The sequence below is a fragment of the Montipora foliosa genome, chromosome 14 (assembly GCF_036669935.1).
Source record: "Montipora foliosa isolate CH-2021 chromosome 14, ASM3666993v2, whole genome shotgun sequence".
Classification (NCBI taxonomy): domain Eukaryota; kingdom Metazoa; phylum Cnidaria; class Anthozoa; order Scleractinia; family Acroporidae; genus Montipora; species Montipora foliosa.
In genome coordinates this window covers 8,254,084-8,271,810 of record NC_090882.1, presented here as the reverse complement: position 1 = coordinate 8,271,810, position 17,727 = coordinate 8,254,084, and the positions used below count along the sequence as shown (strand labels likewise).

The 17,727-nt window shown below is 40.3% G+C and overlaps 1 long non-coding RNA gene across 1 annotated transcript in view; it reads right to left on the bottom strand.

Moving 5' to 3' along the window:
- LOC137985398 (uncharacterized) overlaps positions 1 to 17,727 on the bottom strand; it is a 64,325-nt gene that overhangs the window by 35,862 nt on the left and 10,736 nt on the right. The window contains exons 2-4 of the long non-coding RNA XR_011119297.1: positions 16,184 to 16,324; positions 2,110 to 2,296; positions 1,107 to 1,168 (exon numbers count right to left, since the gene is read on the bottom strand). This is a non-coding gene — a long non-coding RNA (uncharacterized lncRNA). The remainder of the gene's footprint in view (positions 1 to 1,106; positions 1,169 to 2,109; positions 2,297 to 16,183; positions 16,325 to 17,727) is intronic.

Genomic DNA, 17,727 nt, shown 5'->3' with positions numbered 1-17,727 from the left:
TGTAAATAAGCAATCGATTTGTGTCAGGCCAGTTTGTTACTGATTCTTAACATTTGTTGCTGTCATTGTGTCGTTTCGCCGACTGTTTCATTGGTCCTGAGGAGCCCCTCAGTGGTCAACTAAGGGTATACATACAATTACAAAGGCAACAACAGTCCACTGGAATTTGGACCTGTATATACTATGTATGTATTATGTTTATGAAGCTTTGGCTTACAAGCAGTATAACAAGAACTTATCCCAAAATTTTGCTGATGAAGCATTTTCGGTTTGTGTGCGCGAGCTTTGGAAGACACTCTAGAGGAGTGAAAGTACACTCCGGAGGAACTAAAGTACAGATCACTTCTTTTCACAGTTCAGTCGTTACAGGTCATTGTTTTACCGCCAAAGCAACCCAAAACCTTGAAACCGGGTAACCTTAGGCCTAAACATATGGATTTTAGGCCTAGTAAGGCTAGCCGATTAGCATGGGTGTCAACGTGTGACCTGTGAAAAGTAACCTGTACTTTAGACCCGTCCGAACTGCTGAGACTGCATCTTGTTTTGTAAGTCCCGGCTCAACACATTTCTTTTTGTCATTACATTATTAATTTCCAAGTGATGGTAATTTTTAACTGTGAAGATGTGCAAAAGATACATCTATGCCTTTGTTCAGTGCTCTTGCAGGAAACAAATGGAACTGCACCTGCGGTAGTGGGCTAGATCGCGCAATGGTTGATATAGAGGGGATAACATTTATAAGAAAACCCCTTTGCTCGATTCCTGACAGCATGAGGAAAACGCCAATTTATAATTTTACATGTGGTAAGTGCAGGGAAGTATACTTAATAGGCCAAGGTCTAACAAGGGGTGGGGTGGGTGGTTTAATCTTGTAGCTTTTTGTCTTGCCATCATGTGTTACTAATGTTTCAAACATCATCATCTGCCATAGTGACTGTAACATTAAAAATTTTGCAAGATAATCTGTATATATATAACTATCAATACAATGATTCTTTGTAGATTAAATGTTCGTTTCAAGTAGGTAAAGTCAAACTAACCAACAATATTATAGAAAACACAACTGAAATAACGGTAAAAGTTTAAAAGTGTAATGCTAAACTTACATGATCAACTTGTTTGTTGAGTTCGGGTTTTCAACCGCTCAATATGGAAGCTCTCCTTGATACTGAGTTGATAGAAAGAGGTAGCATTATCAATAATTTTGAAGCAAGAGACATCACAATTATCCTGACAATTTTTAGAAAAACCAAGAAGCTTAAAAATATGAGAATTTTTATCCCGGAAAAGGTGCTCATTTACAGGTGTGTAGAAATGCCTGTTGGTTTCACAAAGGTAGCGAGCACCACAGCCCGCTCAAGTAAATTTGTACACAACACGTGATTTGAGAGAATCCAGAATGAAATCCTTTGGATTAAAAATGCTGCACAGTTTGAATGGAGAAAAAATTACTCTAACATTTAAATCTTTCCATTACTTGCTGATAACAGATGAAATTTTCTTTCTAGTATAAGATGGATAGAAACCGATTTAAGGTAGTTTGTAAAAATCACAGTTAGATACATCATGTTTAAAAGTGAGTTCGACGTACGACGAGCTCGGAGGTCGACGAGACGAACTCGGCACTTGACGAGTCGGAGGCGGAATGATGTATTATTATGAAGGGTCTCACGGGTCGCAGAAACGAAAGGGGCCAAATCACGATCACACGAACTGGGAAGTCGACGTGACGAACTCGGTACACGACGAGACAAACCGGAATAACGACTCGACGAGTTGAAAGACGAATATAGTCTCGAATCTGACTTCATACGTTGTTTTATACATGAATAAAAAACTATTTGAAAGCTAAATTTAAACAAATGAGCTTTAACGTTCCCCCTCCGTTTCTGAAAACCAAACCCGGCCCTCAAGACAAACTTCTTCGTTTCAGTTTCTGTTTATCACTTTCACTTGCAGACATAGATGAGTGCAAGGAAGAAAATGATTGTGACGATATGGCAGTGTGCTCTAACAGAGTTAAGGGGTATAACTGCGAATGCGCAACAAAGGGATTTGAAGGATCAGGGAAAGAATGCACAGGTAATGCAGAAAGAGACTGCTTCGCACCTTCAATTTCAATGGTCTCATTCCAGCAAGATTTTCCCAAACGCAAAAGTTTGAACCATCCTTCCAGCACAGAAAAAAATGCTTGCTCGGTCGCTTTCCTCTGAATGCCATCTCCACAGACTTTACTGCGCGTTACCCTAGAGTTGAACCGTTTTCACTCACGTGACCGGGCACCCATATTGGATTACTGAAACAAAAGAAAGTATTTGCACAACAATAGAGTTCAAAGTTTGGTACACCATCATGCCGGCCATTCCTTTGTTTACGTACACACGCAATGGCCGCCGTGACGCCACGTGAAAACATTCTATTCACTGGTTTCCTTTTTCACTGCCGTCAGTCACTGAGGCGTAATAGGTTATTGGAAAATTCGGAAATATTATTGGCTGATTTTTATTCTCTTTGTTGGTTTTCTGTTTCCGCGGCCAGCGTGATTGACGGTTCCGAAAAACGAAACCATTGGTTGGAATTTGAACATAAAACTATTGTACAGCTCTATAAAGGTGGCTGAACACAGTTTTTTGATACCTATGTTTCATTTACCTTTTTCTCTAAAACCCTTGATCCTTTGGTCGCCACAAATGGTAGCAAACAAGTTGACAACACGAACTTCGGTTGTTTGATAGTTAAGCTGACATATATGCCATGGCAACATGAATAAATATAAACAGGCCTTTAAAATCGATTTTGATTATTTGCAGAAAATCTGGTCGTTACATTGTCTTTATAATTTGCATGCAACAAGCTTATAACAATACTTACAAGTTGACACTATTTTAATGATAATTTGACAGAGAGATCTTTAATTATACCTTGTTGAAGATTCGCTGGAATATCTAGAATTTCCTTAGTTAAAGTTCTAATATTTTTAAATACTCCAGTTACTTACTTCCTAAATTATTTTCGTGCCAAATTTCGCTAATTTCTAACGAGTGGTTCTCGAGAAATAGGCGTATTTCCGAAAAAGCTATTCCGCATTCAATCGCATTTTATAACTTACTACGCATGCTCTGCATTTAACTGGGTTCTTTCGATAACAATTGAGGAGTTCTTTGCATCGTTACTTTTTCTAACATACATTTCTCATAAAAAACTAAAACTACCAAAACACTTTGTTGTCTTAAAGTTTTGTTGTTTGTTGTTGTTATTGAATTATGAAGAAAAATAGTACAGATAGCGGAAGCATTGAGCAAATAAAATGATTGCTGTATCGAAGCCATGTTTCTTTTTTTGCAATCCTTGCGCGCGCGCTGCATTGTGTAAGCAAGAGCGCACGCGAAAACTCTGTTCGGCCACCTTAACAGTATGTAATTAGTAAAATTCATCCGATATTGAATGAAAGAATTAACAATTATTTCATGAGCACGCGTTGGATATGAGATGGTAAATAGCCAACGAGGCCCGGAGCGCCGAGTTGGCTTTAACCAGTCTCATATCCAACAATCGCGAATGGAATAATTGTTTTATTAAGTTCCTTAAACTTCAAAAGTTTGGAAGTACGAAATACCAGCGAAAAACAGGGAGAACATCCGAGCGAAATCGAAAAAACTTGATGAAGAATTTTGATGCGATTTTGTGTAATACTTGGTGGTTAGACAGACGCAGGCTCATCATAAAAACATTTCTTACCTTTTCGCGTTCTTCTAAGCGTCGGAATTGATCCAACCTTTCCACAAAAACTTGTTTTTTTGCTTTATTTCGAGAGAAATTTCGCTTTCCGGCGAGAAAAATTTTAGTTTAGCAACGCCTTGCGCAATCATTTACCATATATATAAGATCAAACTGAGGTATATGAGCTGATAACCGAGATTGAGTAAACCAATCAGAGCACGAGAAATGAATTAACAGAGGATGAAAATTTAATTATATTTTTTATTATACTGATTGCCCAGAAATATTCAGAGAAAGCCAGGGTGCTTTACAGCAGTGTCATAAACAAGTTGCAAGCACAACATTTTGGTAATGGACGTAGTGCAATGGCGATGACCAAAAGGAGTAGTATAACGAAATTGCATTGTGCTGTCTTTCAGAGCCATGTTTGTTGCTGTAGCTGTAATTGATGGAGGGGAGTGGTCAGCCAGGCCAAGATGGCGCCCAAACCCTGAAATCTTAAAGTATCTAAAATAGGATGCGTTCCCCTAACATCGAACGCAAAAATATTCAAGTGTTGTAAAATCAGAAACGTTTTCTTAGTTGTTCTGGAAGCCAGATGTAAATGCTGTTGGGATAATTAAACAGAAAACTTCAAAAGCACCTTCGAAAAAAAGGAAAGGAAACGAGAGGACATAATAGTCATATCCTTAATCGTGGGACTAGTTAATCTAGTGCTTGTGAGGTATGGTGGTTCCTTTTTTTTGTTGTTTTTTTATTCATCAGACATCAATGAGTGTGAAGGCGAAAATTTATGCGCCTCAGTCGGTGGAAAGTGTATCAACGAACAAGGAAATTACCGTTGCGAGTGTAGAGTAGGATTCAAAGGGGATGGAATAACTTGCGAGGGTAAGTGATTAACGTGAGGCATAATGGCAAATGAAAATATGCCATATGGTTAGTGTTGTGGCTTCCACTGAGGAAAATCGATACTCAAGAAATAAGTTGAAGATGAATTTGGCGAAGAGTGTGGAAAAGTCAAGTTGGCAGGCTGATATTCCTTTCAAAGAACTAGGAATTCTTCTTTCGAAATAAAATTGAACCGCCCGAAGAAGGAGCAAATCTGTTATTTCTCTAAAAGATGACACGACCCTACTTATTCGTGATAAGATCTTTGAATTTTCGCGGGATGCTACGTACTCGCTCCATTTTCCCGCGGCTAAAACTCTCCTTACTAGATCCTTACGTAGTCCTTGCTTATGAAATCCCTATTGAATTGAACTCTTCGTAATTCCGTAGTTCAAAGCCCAAGCTGCTATATTTGTATACCTCGTTTTTACGAAGGAAGAACACAGAAAGACACAAGCCCTCGTGACTGCACGATTTCGCCGCCATTTTCCTTGACGTCCCGGGGGGGAGGTGGGGAGGGTACTCCCTTCTAAGGGCTTAATGGGGGCGTGCGGCCTGCCAGGGTATGTTTTTCGGGATTTTTGTCTTGAACAGGGTATCGAATTTATCATTTTTTGTCTTAATCAGGGTATCGATTTATCAAATTTTGTCTTAAAAACAGGGTATCAAAAATCGGAATTATGTCTTAAAATGAGTAGGAAAATCAGCGATATTTGTCTTAAACAGTGTCAGGGTATGAGGGGCCGCGCCGCACCTCCCCACCCAGGGATATATCGAGTAGCCCCCCCGGGCTTGACGTCTCCCTTGGTGTGCACGGAACCGTTTTGGTAGAGTATAGGTCATTCCGATCTTGTTTCCAGGCACTTATCACTGACCAATGCAATGCAAATTTCGCGCTAAAACAGCAACCGTATTCAAACCGATGCGGTTTCGCCGTTCACTCGACCGATGAACTTGTAACGTTTTCAAAAGGCTCCACTTTTTGGCACCCGGTTTCGGTAACAGTCGCGATCGAAGACGATGCAGTTAGAAACTCCGTGTTTGTGCAGACACTGCCTGAATGGATAGTTTGCTTTAAGCGCACTATTTAACGCACGCCTCAATGAATTGATTCGAAAGAAGGACTCAAACAGCGCGACGGAACAAAGTCCAAAAAGACCCCAGGAAAGTGACACCAAAGTGTACACATGCGTCAGAAGAGGAAGAAGCACAGACGCATGAAGCGATGAAGATTAATAAGGAGTTAGAAAAATTTAGAAAATCGTACAATGACTTGGAAAACCAAAAAAGAATGCATATGAAGAGATGACGCAAGAGATAACGAAACTGAAGACAATGTCAAAGATCCAAGCGAAGTCAATAAACATGTACTGGAAAGAAGATGTGTACATAGGTGGGGCCAAATCAAAGGGGTACAATACTTCGGCTGCTGAAAAAGACAATCCAATGTGCTCTTTGGTTTTCTGAAAGCTTTGGTCTGTAATTGTCCCAGATAAAGTTGAGTGATGACCAGGGGAAGCTCACCTCATTATATGGGAAAAAGAATGCCTTCGAAAAATTGCAAGGGAAAGACAAGAACAAATTAGAACAAATGTTTTTAAACCGATGGAAAATTTGTGCAGGAGCTGAGGTGAATCATTCATGAAATGACAATACATACAGATGATCTTCTCACAAAGCAGTTACGAAGTAATCTAAATAAATTATAACAAATAGAGAGAACACAAGGGAACTCGAAATTTCCAGGGGCAGCCATTTTATTTAATTTCACAACTACTCTAAACCAGCACATTGAACAGTTCCCAAATGACAAACAAGAGTTACACGATACTTCCATTGGAGTCAAAATTAGTGTAGATCAATCTCGGATGTCATGGACAGCAAATTTTATGATTTTTTCATTTGCGCTTTTACTTTTATAACATTCACAAACAAATGGCAATGCATGACAATGGTATTGGCAATGGAAATCATGGGAATGCCAATGGCAATGCCAATGTAAAATAAATTGTCAATGGCAACGGCAATGTCCATGACAACGTCAATGGCAATGGCAACATCAATGTCCATGACAATGGCACATTAGACATTTCAATGACAATGGGACTGGAAATGTAATTGACAATGGCAAAGACAACATTAATGGATGCCAAGGGTAATGCCCATGACAATGTCAATGGCAATGGCAATGTCGATGTCCATGACAATGACATATTTGACATTTCAATGACAATGGAAATGGCAATGGCACTGACAATGTAAATGACAATGGCGAAGACAATATTAATGGATGCCAATGGCAATGCCAATGCCACCGTAAAATAAATTGGCAATGGCAATGGAAACAGCATGGACATTGACATATTGGCAATTTCAATGATAATGGAAATGGCAATGGGACTGGCAATGTAAATGACAATGGCAAAGACTATATTAATGGATGACAATGACAATGACAGTAATAATGCCATTTTTTTCCCAAGAATTTTTAATGTTTCTTGAAAGACAAGCACAGCACAGCAATGAGAAGCCGAAGCCTGAGGCTTATGCAGCGTAGGTCAGAGTACAGAAATTACAAGAGGCGGCCTGCTATTAATAACAATTATAATTATATATATAATGACATCATAGAGAAAATATTATTAATTAAGAATAATGTTATTGTGTACATAGTTAGCAAGAAAGAAACAACATAATAAGAAAGCAAAATAAGAAAGGAAGTGAAGTTGTGACATGAGTAAGCCTGATTTTAGCTGTTTCATTCTTGTCAAAACCATCGTACGAAAGAAATAAGGGCGAATGTCCTGTTATCAGGTGACACGAATCGAATCTCCTTGCCTGCAGAACCAGCGTGCTTTGGCAGCAAAGGTACACAAGTCCCCCATTTTGAAAGCACAGCGGGGTTGGTCTCTCCCCTACTACAAGTGTACGATGATCATCCTCTCCCCTGGAACATTTTTGCACTCTCCCATCACTTTTACTATCCAAGATGGTGGCATTTATCCCCCATCAATACGCCTGCCTGCTCTGAAGGCTGAGGCCGTTTATCTAATATTTTCACCCACACTGTCACAGTGTAAGTACTATGAGCGCCATTTTTAAACCGGAGAAGACGAATATGAGAGCCACTAGAGGTCTGAGACGACTTGTTGTGTTCACCTTGTAGACGTGGATGAATGCGAGACTCATGACTGTGGAATGGAGGGTGAGTGCACCAACACCGTGGGAAGTTTCAGATGCGACTGTGATTCAGGATTTGAGAAAAATGACGAACATGTCTGCGTTGGTATGTCGTATATATTTTTAATCACGTTATTACTCATTCTTAAAATGTTAATTTTAATTTATATATCTGAGCAAATGGTAAACTACACATAAATATCCCTTATTTTTTGAGCTTGCTCTTTTTTCAACGCGGCAACAAATATGGTCATACTGTTTGCGGGGGTCATGTGATAGACAGACATATATTATATACTTCACAAAATTAGTCCAGAAACGCGATATTGAGTATATAACAAACAATTTAAAAGAATACTTGGTTGAAAGTAGATATGGAATTTTTCTTGTCATGTTCAACTCGATGACTCACTCCTTTGCTGCGCTCACTAGTGAGTTATGGAGGTATCACTCGAAGAGAAATTTCATACAGATCTGTACGCGCCTATGTTTTATATTCGCTATATATCAAGCCAATATTTCGAAAGGCACTACCTTTCTCCATTAGGATTTTAGGAGCATTGAATGACTACGGTTTACAGCGAGGTTCCAATATGAAGCAATGTTTAAAAAATGAGCAGCAGTGTTTTATCGGGTTTAAAAATACCAGGCGTAGCCGAGTGTCTTTAGACCAAGCATCTCCCTCGGGAGTCCGAACAAAAGGTTCAAAATGTGAGGGGAAGATATTAGCATTCAAGACAAACAAGCCGAGCGTCATTAGTATTCTTTAATAAAGAATGCTAATGAGGAGTGTTTTATCGAGTTTGAAGTTCATGCACGTGACGTTTTATCGATGTTTTGATAGATGTTAGGTTCATGAATTATTAACTAGTTTTTGAATAGCGATGTAGGGTAGTTAGATGGTTTTCACTCACGTGACTTGGCGGCCATATTGGTGTACAAAACAATACAAAATGTATGCATGGAATTTGCATAAAAATAGAGTTTGATTCCCAAAGGAGAGAACGTCTATTGTTCTTGTACACCAACATGGCCGCTATGACGTCACATAAAAACGATCTGAATTAATTAAGGTAAACTGCTCACAAATAATTATTGCTATCCAACGACTAATAACAACAGAACACGAGGAATTTGAATTCAAATGTATCGAAAATCATTTCAAAATTGGTCATTGTTGAGGTTATTTAGCACTTTTGTTTTCCCTTTTTTTTCAACCAATTCTACAGTTACAGAATTCCAAGGTGCAGGCAACTAAAGGTCTTTCTTCGTCTCATTGCACTTTTGATAAACAATTTGAAAATGTCTAAAGCCAAAGTTCTTCTCGTTTTGTACAGATATCGACGAATGTGGTACCAACAATCACACTTGTGACACAATTGAACACAGTTATTGCTTCAACTTATGGAAACTTCTGCCTAAAGACCCCGGATATGAGTGCGTGTGCGAGTCAGACTACAGAAAAGTCGGTCAAGTATGTGTACGGAAAGGTAAGTCAGTTACCAAGGAGTGGACGCAGTCGAGAAACATATATAAATAAGCGATAATTAACAGACGAAACATATATCAGTCAAAAAAAGCCTTTATTCAAAACTTTATTTTCGCTCTGGTTGAAGTGGTTGTCATTTTTTCCAACAACAACCCTTTCAATGTGTACAATGGGGCAAATCTCGTACCCAGGATCCCTTCGGCTTTCAACATGGCCATTTTGAAAGCTAAGAAGACCCTAATGACGAGGTTTGCAGTTTCACTACTAAATTATAGTCCAAGATCTGAATTGTTAGGAACGGCGTAAAGACGTTGAAAACAATTTTGAAACTCATCGAGCTCACGCCTTGAGAAATTTCCCAACTTTAATTTTTGCTGTGTTATTGCTCTTCAGAACAAATAGGAGAGAAATGTTTTTAAATTCGTGCTGCCCGATTGCTTTACCACGTGTTAACTTCTTCCTCAGTTGAAGTGAAGAAAACACTTTCGTTGGATTTTTATGTCAATAGTGACCTTACATTTAAAACTGACTATAAACATTTTTCTCTAGAAGTCTATCTTAATTCCACTCATTTAAGGTATCGGACTTTTTCTCCAAGCCGTTTCCAAAAGTAAAACTGAAACCTGTTTCATATACATGTCTTTTCCGTCTTTTATCGTGGACAGTGGTACTATGAAAGAGCGTTGAGACAGACCATTAAAAAAGGTCGGATTGCTGTTTTGCATCACCCATTTTTCTTCAAAATCGCACAGGAAAATGTGTTCCAAAACTGGGCCAAGTAGAGCCCATTGCGACGCCATCAATCTGGGGTCAATTTAATAAACCTTTTACACGTGTAATTTACAAGTGTAGCCATTGTTTTAGATTCTGAGAACAATAGCTACACTTGTAAATTACACGTGTAAAGGTGTTATTAAATTGACCCCTGGTTACAGTATTCACCATCAAAAACGAAATGACTCTTCTTTGTTGCAATTAAGAGTAAATACCTCAGAACCGAGGGCGGTAAATAATCTACGTGGATTGGCGAGGGCATACAGATTGTCAAGCATTTTCTTGTGCGATTTTGAAGGAAATGGTTGATGCAGAACAGACATCAGCCTACCATCTGGATCCGGTATGTGGACGATAGCTTTACTCGTTCCAATCCTACGGAAGATGATCCGTCAGTTTATTAGGGCTAACATTTTTTGAAATTATTCTGTGTTATCCTGGTTCCTTATTACAAAAAGAGTCTCTAAGAGGGAGACCCTGGGTTCAACCAAGGCCGGGCCACATAAAAATGCAAGTAATCTAATTCGCTGTACACCCGATTTTGGTATCCAACAAAAAGTTAAGTCATTGACACCATTGTAAGTCCCAGGAGAACCTGCAGACATTGCCTATGCATGATTCAGAAATTCTCGGAAAAAACCCGAATCCTTCCGAAGGCAGTCGATCCCCGCCTCGTCAATACAGCCTTACGGACGTAACTTTCGGTGCGTTTGTCGATCCGTTCTCCGCATTGCTCCGCGAAATATTACGGTACCACAAGGTGACGGTACACTAAAGTATAAGATATAGGATGATCACTGTCTGTATGTTTCACTGATTGCAGCTAGCACCCTGGAGTTAGTAAAGTACGTGGGGGCGATCGTAGGTGGCTTCTTTGTGGGGCTCATATTTATCATCGTCGGCTCTGTATGGTTACGAAAACGGTTGCTAAGGTAAGGGGAACCAAGAGAGCTACAGCTTGATTTTTCGTGTCTTCACACAGGGATGGAAGTAAGTTGTTTTACAATAGCTTCCTCACTGAAATTTCCTTTGTGCGCAATAGAGGCAAGACTGAAGAGAGCCCCTTTTTGATTGACAAGTTGAAAGTTGAAAGTTGGGTGACCCGACCCTTGGATGAAAGTGAGGCGGCAGGTGATATAAACCTCAAGCCTCAGTACCCGTTCCATTTACTAGCGAAGCCACTAAGGACAGAAAAATAAAAGTAAAGCAAACAGGTGGGCTCGTTAAAGACTTTTGGAAAATAAATCTCAATTGCAGGCAGTTGGAAGCTCAACAGCTGTTTGAGGACACAATGTTTATGGCTCCAGTAGTTGCTATGCCTCCTCCAATGGGTTTTTCGAGTCTTAATATGCCTCAAGCTACCTTACCGAAACGAGGAAAGACCAAAGAGTGAGAAGATGATGACGACGACGAGGGATAGTCGGAGATAATTGCACTATTTTCAACCTTAATTTCGTGCGCTGTTCGTAAGATGCATTCTGCTGTCATAAAAGAGTATAAAGACAAAAGTCCGTAGCGTTGTCTCTTAGATTAACGTCGTTAATCAATAACCCTTTCAGCTCGGAGGGGAAGGGAGCCTCATTGACGAGGAAAATCGTCTGGCGTTAGAGATGGTAAAACCTAAAAGTGGCACTATTGGGAGTGAAAGGCCGGTCAAAGTGCACCTAAGCTCAACTATCTTTCGTCTGCAGTATTATCTCCCAACCAAAAGCAAACATGTTTTACCATTCTCACCTCGAAATTTCGCTTTTTGTCTGCTGGGCAAGACGCGCAAAGTTATCAAAACTGTCAGCAATTTGGACCGTCATGCGAGAGGAATGGGTCTATTCTCGATTTTACGTCAGAAATTGCTTTGCAATGCAAAATTTCTTTGAAAATAGAAATGCAAAGTAGTTTGTGACGTAAAAATTGAGAGTAGACCCATTCCTCTACATCACGGTGGTGCGTCCAAATTACTGCAAGTTGTACAAGTTTACATGGCTTGCACGGCACTGAAAAAGCGAAATTCTGGGTGACGATGGTGACATACCGTATTTACTCGAATAAGCGCCGCCACCGAACAAGCGCCAACCTCCAATAACATTTGCGACAAAAAAGGAAATAACCACCGCCCCCAGTAAGCGCCGCCGTCCCAATGCGGCGCTTATTCGAGGAATTTAGACAAGCACTATAAAGTAACTAACACAAGCATGGGGAATTTATTCGCATCAAAACCGATGTTTTTCAGTTCAAAGTGATTGCATTTCACTACCCACCCATTAAATAAAACCCCGTAATTAAAGAGTCAAATCGTGACAATTAAAACACGTTTCTGTTCATCTCCGTCAGGAACTCATAAGGTGAGCCTCTATCTCCATTAATAGAGAGCTTAAGCATGCGCATGCGCATGTTTGAGACGCGGACGGCAACCGGAAGTGAGCTGTTTTCCTTTTTAACTTGTCTTCACACAACCACATTTACATTGCAAAGTATCTCTTTTCCATTAGATATGGTTAGTATAAAAATCTGGGAGACACCACTGTCCTGGAACACGAAATGTTCTCTTCCGGTTGCAGTCCGCGTCTCAAAAACGCGCGTGCTTAAGCTCCCTAGGGAGGGAGGGAGGAAGTTAAAGGGGACATATCTTTTGAGTGTGCAAGGGTTAAAAACAACTTGTGATCAACCAGACTAAGCCGTTAGGCTATGGTGGGTATGTTAATTCCCAAACACATTTTCTCCGCGTCCCCTTCCCATAGCTTTTCTACAAAATGAGATGCAATATCCGAAAGGTTTGATTGTCCTTATCACTACTGGCACCAGTGCTGGTCCACAAACCTCTTTTTTCTTATTCTCTTCGATTTTCGACCAATAATTGCTTGTTTGCGACACGCATCGAGTCTGAGCACACTTGGCCACCCACCCTTCCCTCCTTGTGTTTAAAAGGAGTACCCACTAGGCCCTAGTTGTTTAAAGGCTGGGCATTATCCAGTTGTGAAAATTTCTGTTCTTTGGCCATTTTGACTTGATCTGCGTTAATTGTTAATTTCAATTTACAGTGTCCCCAATTAGTGCACCAGCGCTATAACGATTAGACTCTTAAATAAAGTTCCCAGTTGTTCAAAAGATGGATAACGCTATCCACTGGATAAATCACTATCCAATAAATAGAGCGATTTTCACTTGAGTGTCGTAAAACCAAAACCAAAGTAATTACTTTGGCCAATCAAAAAGGACGGAGACAATCCAGTAAACCAATCAAAACTCGAAGTAATTACACGTAGCCGACACAAAGCGCGGGAAAATGTGCACGCGCGAGCTACAATTGGTTTTGGTTTCACTTCTGATTGGTTGAATAAGTGGGGCGAGAACTTTGAACCAATCACTGAGTGAAGTAATCATAAAACAAAGTAATTATCTAATTACTTTCGACACTCAATTGAAAACCACTCGAACGCAATTGATTTCGCTATAACTTATCCACTGGATAGCGATTTATCCGGTGGATAGCGCTATCCATCGTTTGAACAACTGGGGCCAGAATTAAGGAAACAACACAGACCTTCGCTTGATGAAAAAATCAGCAACAATAGCAGCTCGTAACGTATAATGTGAGTAGCTCGATAACCAAGCCAAAAACAAAAAGACTAAACAACTGAAACAATGACTTAGATTTCAAAACAACAGAAGCTTCTTACAATATCAAACAATAGCAGGTCGCGAAAGCTGCTTTGTGACTGCATGAGACAACCCCTATGACGTCATACTTTCTTCAACAAAGACAGGACAACGGCATTGAAACAACACATAACAGATAAAACGTATAATAAAACGTATAACCGTTTTGTCTCACGATTTAGTTGTAGACCACTACCTTTCGATCGCTTACTGCGGGCATCAGGCGATAAGGTCGACTTGTTACGCGGCGCTACCAAGAGTAAATTAGATAAGCGTGTTTACCAATATGCGGTCTTGCCCCAGCACAGACACAAACAAAACAAAGGACCGCCACTTTAACCAATCAGGAGAATACGGTGACGGTTAAAAGAGATGACCTGACAGGACCTTCTGGTCAGCAGTTGCTGCAAGTAACAACATGGTATCTTGGGTTCGGTGCACCTTGGGCTCAACAAGGTATACTTTTGAGGCATCCGCTTTGTCCAAAACCGGAGAAGCCATGTCACGCATGATTGATTCTGTCATGTTTTTTCAGGGACATGGCAACTAATTTTCACAGGAACGGGTATTCTCAAAATAGACTCATTTGTGACTAATAGTATGCTGTGGAGCTTACCCGCGCCATAAGAAGACTCATGTGTAATTGACTCTTGTCGTTACAATTTGTATCACTGTGGCGATGTTTAGGATACATGTAATATGATGATGAACACGAAACAGCTTTGCATGTTCGGTACGCTCGAACTGCACGCTATCTAGATAGCGTTTTACATAAGAAATTTCTTTACCGTATAGCGTCTGTACCTTCTTTCAATCTTATATATGAAGCAAACTTTGTCGTTGGAATGAACGCGAAATGGTTACAATAACGCGAATTTATATTTACGATTTTCCGCGAATCCGTTTTAGAAACGAGCACTTACAGACGAAGTGTAGGATGCTTTTGGAAGGCTCCCCGTTGCTATGGTAAGCTATTAAGTCACAATATTGAACGGGTATTCCTAAGAAAGATGTTTAGTTTCACATAGTATCTCGTGTCACGATCACAACAGAGTTTTCTGGTGATGGCGTTGTAAAGTCAACGCTTCTAAAAAGTAAACTGAGCTTCTTGACTGTACTGAAACTGGTTTTAGCCACCTTATGGTGATACATTTTGTTAAATAGCTCACAGACGGGATATCACATAGCTCTTACAATTTGATGTTTTTCTTCTCCCTATTGTTCTACGGTACTCAGTTTGTTAATTTTTTGTATTGGATTGCTGGTGATTTTTTTCAGTCTTTCGTGGCGATTGTGTGACGTGCAAACCAAGATGCGTAGGTTCTGTAGCATATAGTTCTTGTGTGACTCAGCTTATGCACCAGTGTCTTGCATTACATTTGTGGTCAACTCGACGGCGGTAAACAAACGGACATTATATCTCTCGACATAAGTAAGGCATCGTATCACGCCAATTAGTTACTTGAAAGGTTGCACCAATACGGCATTACTGGCAAATTTCACGACTGGTTTCGTTCACATTTACAGGAACGCAAGCAACAGGTTACAGTTTCGGTGTCCGCTTCCTTAGAACTGCCGATTACATCCGGCGTACCACAATGAACTCTACTAGGGCCAATACCGTTCCTCCTGTTCAAGAGTTGTCTGTTATGCCGATGATACCAATATTTTCAAGAGCATCGATCCTACCACAAACTTTAATGTCTTGCAATCAGGCCTTAACGACCTTGTCAGCTGGTCCGAATCTTCTGGGCTAATATTTAATAATGGGGCATAGTTTTTCAGTGAGTGATTAATCAGTCCAAGTGTAAATACCAGCCGGTCACCTGCAAAAGAACACCTGTACAGTACACCTATATCATCAACGAAACGACATAGAGAAAGACCTTGGCGTGTGGGTGTCAAGCAATCTTACTTCGGACAAACAAGTGACTGAACAGTGCGCGAAAGCCAAAAAACTCCTCTACTTTGTGCGCCGAGCCTCTTAGGTGCATCCAACGCACCCAAACGAGTCGCACACTGTATTTATCTATCGTCCGGTGCCATCTGGGTCACGCAACCCAAGTACGGTCGCCACAGTCCATTGGCTTTGTAAAACAAGTTGAAAACGTGCAGTGTCGTGCAAAAAAATCTTATTTTGAAGCTTCCCTTCCGTTGCGATGTAACCTATAAGACCCGCCTTCAACTAACGAATCTGTTACCTATCTCGTATTGGCACGAATTTTTGGATTTAGTCTTTTTCTATAAAGCTGCAAATAACTTAGTTTTAATAGATAGTGAAGCTCTGCCAGTAACTGGACAATCAACGAGATTCACCAGGTCATCCAGCGGCAATGCTATTACTTACGTACCCAAGCGAAGTAGAAATGTTACTCATCAACGCTCATTTTTTATACGCGCGTTCTGCACATGGAATGTTCTGCCCGCTGAGTTACGCACAAGTCACATCTCCCTGATCTCATTTAAGCGTTCACTTACCCCACTGGCAACTGGTAATGAACAGAAACGGGTAATATATCAGTCCAAATTCAAGCAAGATGTCCAAGATTTGCTCCCAGGCTCTTTAACTCGGTCAACCGCTTGTATCCTGGGGTGATTTTCGTATAATTATGCAATATTCTGTTAAAAAAACGGGTCGCTTTACACTTTAAAATTGCCACTTATTGTCAAATTCCAAAGATGAGTAATTTTAGGGATAACAGTCTCAGTAATTTTGGGGATAACTGCCCCTGGAATTTTAGGGATAAGGGATGATTAAAAATCCCTTGACTTGCCTTAGTTTTTACAAAATGACTTTGAGGGCTGTTGTGACTGATCATGACTAGTGCATCAACACAAATAATCCCACAATTTTATGCAAACCGTATGCAAATTCGATTTTCCTGCTCATTGAAGTCTCAAAGGATGGCACAGTGCTTAATCACGGCCGTAGCGTTGGAAAGAAGCTGGCAACCATCAAGTAGGTCGGATTGATCCCGTCACTTTCTCTTAACCTCTCGTTTACATTCAACGCGTGCGGCGAGCCTAAGCAACACACGTACAAACACAAGGTAAAAAGCAAGAAGTTCATTGCAACCCATCTTTGCAGCCACGCTTGAAGTTCAAGTCAGATGGCGCCTTGCCTGAACAAACATAAGAAAATATCGATTCTGCCTGCTTTTGTTTGCTCTTTATGTGTGAACTACATTTACATTTACGCCAGCTCTTGCTGTTCTACTCTGCATCTCAGGTATGAAAAAGGCCATCATACCTCCATGGTACCTCTGAGATAAGCGTGACCAGATCAATCAGCAAGTCATTGAAATAAAACTGCGGTAGGTTTAAAATAATTGCTGATAATTTATTCCACGCACTCAAACCCAAACTGAGAGGATCGAAACACATTTTCGCTAGTAAACTAACAGAATGGAGTCAATTCGTCATATATTATAAACAATTCACGAGTCTCGTGCATCAGATACATTATTAATGCCACACTGATCTTCATTTTCAACCTTTCCATTTGCTTTAAACCATGTATCCGGTCGTCAGCGTGGAATTTGAGTGACTTTATTTTGGCTCTACGCTTTAAATATAACTCTACCTATCGATCACAGTATTGGTTACTATTTTATAACAATTCAGATCATACATTATTTCAATTACAATATTAAGAAGATTTTCATAGTTTTCGTGCACTACAGCACGTTTTCAAAGCACAGCCCTATCCCCTTTCTAATCATTGATGTTATTACTCTGGGTACAATATTTCGGGTATTCAGCATGAGCGGGACGTGAGAAAAAATGACGGCCAATATGCACGGAGGAACACAAGAAAAAGGGACCTTGCAGAGGCCTTAACATTGCGAATTTTGGCGTCGCTTTTCATCTTCCGCCTCCACGATTTCGCGGGTATTCTAGGGATTTGAGGGGAAGCTTATGCCATGAAGTACCCCCCCCCCCCCCCCCAGGAACCCCTGGGAGTTGCCGCAACAGCAACCAAGCGATCCAACAAACGTCTTTCTTTTTAACTCAAACTCCTA